Source organism: Nannospalax galili, unplaced genomic scaffold, assembly GCF_000622305.1.
Source record: "Nannospalax galili isolate Female #2095 unplaced genomic scaffold, S.galili_v1.0 scaffold726, whole genome shotgun sequence".
In the NCBI taxonomy this organism is placed as follows: domain Eukaryota; kingdom Metazoa; phylum Chordata; class Mammalia; order Rodentia; family Spalacidae; genus Nannospalax; species Nannospalax galili.
The window spans coordinates 1,065,796-1,071,534 of record NW_008355253.1 but is presented as its reverse complement, the minus strand read 5'-3'; the positions used below and the strand labels follow the sequence as shown (position 1 = coordinate 1,071,534).

The window sequence follows — 5,739 nt, the reverse complement described above, 5'->3', positions numbered from 1 at the left end:
ACTGATAAAAGCATCACAGCTAGATTATGATAGCTTCTCAAATACTTGCCCTGTCCCAAACTCTATACATCTCAATGTTTACATTATATATTAGGATCACATATGAGGGACTGCATGCATTTTCTTTCTTTCTGACAATAGTTGACCTTGCTTAGTATTATACATTCAAAGTAAATCAATTTTTTCCTGAAATTTTTGTGATACATTTTTATTTAGATCTGGATGATTATGGGTGGGTCCCGCACACCACGTTGCTGCTCGGGTCCCTGGCTCTCCATGGCTACTGGATGCTGGCGACTCAGCGGTCGCTGCACTTCCAGGCAAGTTCCATTCCAAGCTACTGGGCACTCCCTCTAGGTACGCAATCCACTGGCCTCCAGGTCACGAGGGGAGGTGCAAGAATGGCAAAAGCAGGATCTCCACGAGTGAATGTTTAGAAGGGACAGCCCCCTCCGGAGAGACTGAATCATAGGCAGTAAGACACAGAATTCAGCTCAGTCAGGTACAGCTCCTTTATTCAGTGACTCAGCTCAGCTCCAGATCTTAGTGATTCAGCTCCGATTAATTAGGGGGAAACCAGGATATTTATAGTGTGGAGATAGTAGCAAAAGCCTTAGTTGATAGGTGCTTTGTAGGATGCCCCATTTACATGTAGTGGTGGGCTTCTGCCAGGCTGTCAGACATTACCTGATTATCACACAGGAAAACCTGGCAGTTTCATGCCAGAGGATATGTTCTGTGACGGGCACTTCAAAAGGTGAGTCAGGAAGAGAGCAGGAAGGCGTCCCGCTGAGAAAGGGAGTCCTTCCATTTGAGCTGAGCTGACATGCGGCTATCCGGACATGGAAAGACTATAACCCAAAACAGCAGGGGTCCCCAACAGATGATATTTCATTTTATATATGTACCAGCTTTTCATTTTTCATTCGTCTTCTGATGGACATCTAGGTTGGTTCCATTTCCTTGATATAGAAAGAAACATGAATGTACAAATATCTCTGTGGTAGGCTGTAGATTTCTCTGAGTGTATGTCTAGGAATGGAATAGGTGGGTCATATGGTAGTTTTAATATTTTTTATGAAACTCCAAATTTATTTCCATAATGGTTGCATTAATTTTCACTCCCCCAAGCAATAAATAAGGAGTCCTCCTTCTTCAATCATCTCCAATATTTGTTGTAGGATTTATTTTTTAAAAAATATATTAGGGTGGCAGGGCCGCTTCACCAGGGGCACCTCTCTCAGCACCCTCTGCCTTCCCCTCTGCTCTGTTCCCCTAGGTGCCAGACTCCACCGAGGGGCTGTGGGGGCAGAGCACAGCTTACAGGGTCAACTTCCTATCATGAAAAATCCATTCTCCCAAGTAAGAAGGGACAGAAAGACCACTTTAAGAAAGGCTTTGGTATCCCATGAACCCCAGGACTCCAGAGCCAGATAGGAGCCTCAGAAAAGGACACCAACTTGATGATATAAGAGGAGACAGAAAAGACAACTACCAAGCTTTGGAGCACATTTTAGAAACTCTTTTTGTTCTTCATGTCATAAAAATAACTCTGAGGAATATGAGTGCAGTGATGACAATTTCCAGGAGGATGAGGGGTTTATGGGCATGTCCCCTCTCTTACAAGTCCATCATGGTATGGAAAGAATGGAAGAGTTTGTTTGTAATGTCTGGGAAGGTCCATGGCAGGTAATCCCTCATGGTGTGCCACCTACTGTCTTAAGGACAATGATTTTCTTCTTTGTGGACACTGGCCTCCTATGCCTTCTTTCTGGGCCTGTTTTAAGAGCATTTTCAGAATACACACAGATACAGGCAACATTTGGACACATCTCCTAGGTTGTGTATTCTTCCTTTGCCTGAGGATCTTTTATTTGTTTCACTCAAATATATTCTTTGTGACCCTTCTTCAAGAGAAAGTGGTCTTTGGATTACTCTTCTTGGCAGCCATTCTCTGCCTTTCATTTTTGTTGCCCTTCCACACAGTCTACTGCCATTCAGAAGGGATCTCCGAGCTCTTCTCTAAATTGGATTACTCTGATATTGCTCTTCTGATTATGGGAAATTTTGTTCCTTGGCTTTGTTATTCTTTTTACTGTGATCCACAATCTTGCTTCAACTACCTGATTGTCTTGGTGCACAAAGGTGCCTTCCATAGGCGGATGTGGATCCTGCGGCAGAGGTTCTAGCCCCAGTGCAGGGATTTCCTGGCCACTCCATTGGGGTTTGAGGGAAAGGGAGAAGTGGAGGGAACAGGTGTGAGCTTTTTCAGTGGAAGCAGAGCATAAATGACCAAAAGGATTTTAGATAAAAGTTCTAGTTTAGGTGTCATTTGAGACTGTTATGTGGCCAGGGGTCCTTTAGTCCTGCCATAGATGTTGATAAAGAAGTGATAAAGATGGAGGAAGACCTCTGAGGGCATTAGTGTAGGAGTTTGTCTGGATCTTTCCTGGCATCCTATTTAACTAGGTGGTAGTTCTTACCTGAGAAGAGGTGTGGCAATTTTTGAGGTCCTTGCTATGAAGCTCTGAGCCATTTGGCAAATATTCCTCTATTAAGAATCACTGCCCTAACTACCCTTCTTCCTCCTGGAAATTTTTTTAAAAACTGCCTTCCTTGGCATCATAGCTCTTGTAATGGAACCATCCAAGATTGTGAGGTTCATAGGTTCCACTTGAGGTCCTGTAGGCAGGTTGAGAAAACGGTGGACTAGGAATGGGTTTTCCCTCTTGTGTTCTGTTTTGGCAAGCTTGGAGTGACAGACTCTTCAGCTCTCCTCCTTAAATAATAAAGCAAATAGGACCCACCATGAACAGTCAGCACTCATCAAATCTTACTTTGCAAGGGAATCTCGTAAAATTAAGCCCACAATTTGAATTGCTGCTATAAGTTACAAATAATTTCTCTTGTCCCCCAGCCACCTTGTTATGGTTTTGAGAGCGGGGGGGGTGGGAGAAGTGGGATCTGCCTCATAGAATTCTGATTTGGGCCCCTAAATGAGAAGCTAAGCACTTGCGTCTTGGGTTGCTGCTCTCCAAGACTTCAGGCTGAGGCATTCCGTCCTAGAGATGGTGGGTATTAGAATGAAATACCCAGGCCCCAGACATCCTCAAAAGGGATGGTTGGGAATATGAGAAGGCTGTCCTGTTTATTCAGTAGTGTTTTCATGGCTATTCTGCTTTTCCCTTCAACCCTTCAGCTACACCTGGAGATCCAGGAAGAAAGACTCCATTGTAAAACCTGGGAAAAATTTAGGAGTATTTGGGTTCTGGATAAGGTCACTCACCTAGGTGCACCAAAAGAATATTGAGTATGTGAATGGTGCTATGCTAGACAGAATTAGGAACAGTGTTAATCCCTTGAGAAAACAGTTCTGCTGGACAATGTCCATCTGGAAGGAAGTTCACCAAGTTCTGTGGGAACAAGAGTACATATCAGAAACCAGACTTGCTCTCTGGTCATGTACTTTGAAATACAGGGTATGGATGCCATCCTGTGTCAACACCTGCAGAAGTAGATGTCTTTGGATCCAAAGCAGAAAGAATCTGGCTCCACATAGGACACATTCTAAGGAAAAGAGTACCAACACCACCATTGTGTAGTCGAGTAACCTCCCTTTCTGGGTGTGAGTATGGGCATGTGAGTGCCCGAATGTGTCTGTGCAGCTCACTATCAACAGCCACCTTGTGCACTTGACCTTGTAGTGCCTCAGGGAACTCAACAGGTTGGCACCTGAATGCCTTACTCTCAGCCGTCTGAGGCTTGCTTGCTCTGTGCATATGTTTAACTTTCTTTTTGACGCTAGGCTGGTTGGGACCTGTATGCCTTTTCCAGTATTTCCCCTCTCCCCTTTATAAGTTGCTGAAGTCACAAAGCACACTTTGGGGGATCATAGAAGGTTGAGGATCCAGAAAGGCATCTGTGTAATGGTTTCATTCACCATGGGATTTCCCTATTTTCTGTCTTCTCAGTTTCTCTATAAAGGGCCAAATGGAATGTGTGTGTGTGTGTGTGTGTGTGTGTGTGTGTGTGTGTTTTGTTTTACATGTATGAGTGTAATACTTGGCATAGGTACATGCACCCATGTTGTGAAATTCCCGTGGAAGTCAGAAGAGGGCATCAGATTCCCTGAAACTGAATTTACAGGTGGTTGTTAGCCACTGTATGAGTTTGGGGAATTGAACCCAGGTCCTCCGCAGGAGCAGCCAGTGCTCTTAACTGTTGAGCCCTCTCTCCAGCCCTGGTTGTTGATTTCTGACTGGGGTGAGGTGATAAGTGATATCTCAAAGTAATTTTAATTTGCATTTCTCTAATGACTGTGGATATTGAACACATTTAAAAATTGTTATTGGCCATTTGTTCTTCTTAATTTGAAAATTGTCTATTCAATTCATTACCCCATTTGTTGATTGGGACTTTTATTTCTTTTGTGTTTAATTTTTTCAGTTCTTCATAAATTTTGGTTATTGACCAAATAGCTGGTATAGATTTTTTTTCCCATTATGTCGACCACCTGTGTGTTTTGATGCTAGATTTCTTTGCTGTTCAGAAATATTTTAATTTCATATAGTTCCATCTCTTGATCCTAAGGGCTAGTCCCTGTGCTATTGATGTTCTGTTCAGAAAGTTCTTATCTACTCCAATCTTGAAGAGTATTCCTTATGTTTTTACTTTCAACATTTCAGGTTTTAAAGTCTTTAATCTATTTTGAACTGAAATTTTTAAACAAGGTGTAATATGTTAGTGTAATTTCATTCTTCTTCAGGTACATATCCAAGTTTTTTAGCAGCATTTTTGAAAAGCTCTTTTTTTCCCATGAAGGTTTTTGCCTCTTTTGTTAAAAATTAGGTAGACATAGCTTTGTCATTTTATTTTTTTGTCCCATCTTCTTTTCCATTCATCTACCTGTCTGCTTTTATGCCAATACCAGGATTTATTTATTTATTTATTTATTTATAATTTGTGATTTGTGTGTGTATGTGTATATGTGTGTTTATGCATGTAAGCGCAGGTGCCCATGGAGGCCAGAGGGCATCAGATCCCCTGAAGCTGGTTACAGATGGGGGTCCTCTCAAAAAGCAATATGCTGAACTATTGTTCCACCTCTCATGGCCCTTTTTTTAAAAAATTAAGAAGTAAATGTGAATACATATTTAAATAAATAGAATTAAATAAATGTGATATATATTTGCATATTTTTTTTTCAGTTCAGACACAGGCAGATTTGTTCAAAGCAGGGCAGGAGGGCCTTGTTAACATTGTATGTTACTAAGGATCTTGTTGGAAGTAGGTTCTTGACAAAGTAGATGGGAAGTATCTTGAGCAAATCAGAGGGTTTATTTTAGTCTTAAATACCACGTTCCATTGGACTTTTAGTTAGAATGAAAGACTAGAGTTTTTAGTAGAAGTAAAGGATGAAGGCATGAGGAAAGAGATATTTCTAGAAAGAAGAACTAAATTTTTTCACAGTCAATTTAATATTTCTAAGGGAGGAGAATCTTTTCAGAACAACGGTGTGCTTATGACCTCTGAAAAGGTCTGAGTCAGAAGAGGTAAGATTGCTGACAAATGAAAGAATGCCCAGCAGTATTTTCTGTGACGTTAGGATCACTGCCTGCTCTTCACTTTGCTCTAAATACTTAAAGAATTCGTGTGGGGTAGTGATTTTGACTCAGTGAAAATACCTTTACTGTCACATGTTTTTTGTGCAGTTCTAGTTTTTCTGCAGCTTTCAAAAAC

General features: G+C 41.5%; 1 pseudogene; it reads left to right on the top strand.

The window, feature by feature from the left end:
- Nucleotides 1-1,408: 1,408 nt before the first annotated feature.
- LOC103749443 lies at nucleotides 1,409-2,189 on the top strand (annotated as a pseudogene).
- The last annotated feature ends 3,550 nt before the right edge of the window (nucleotides 2,190-5,739 follow it).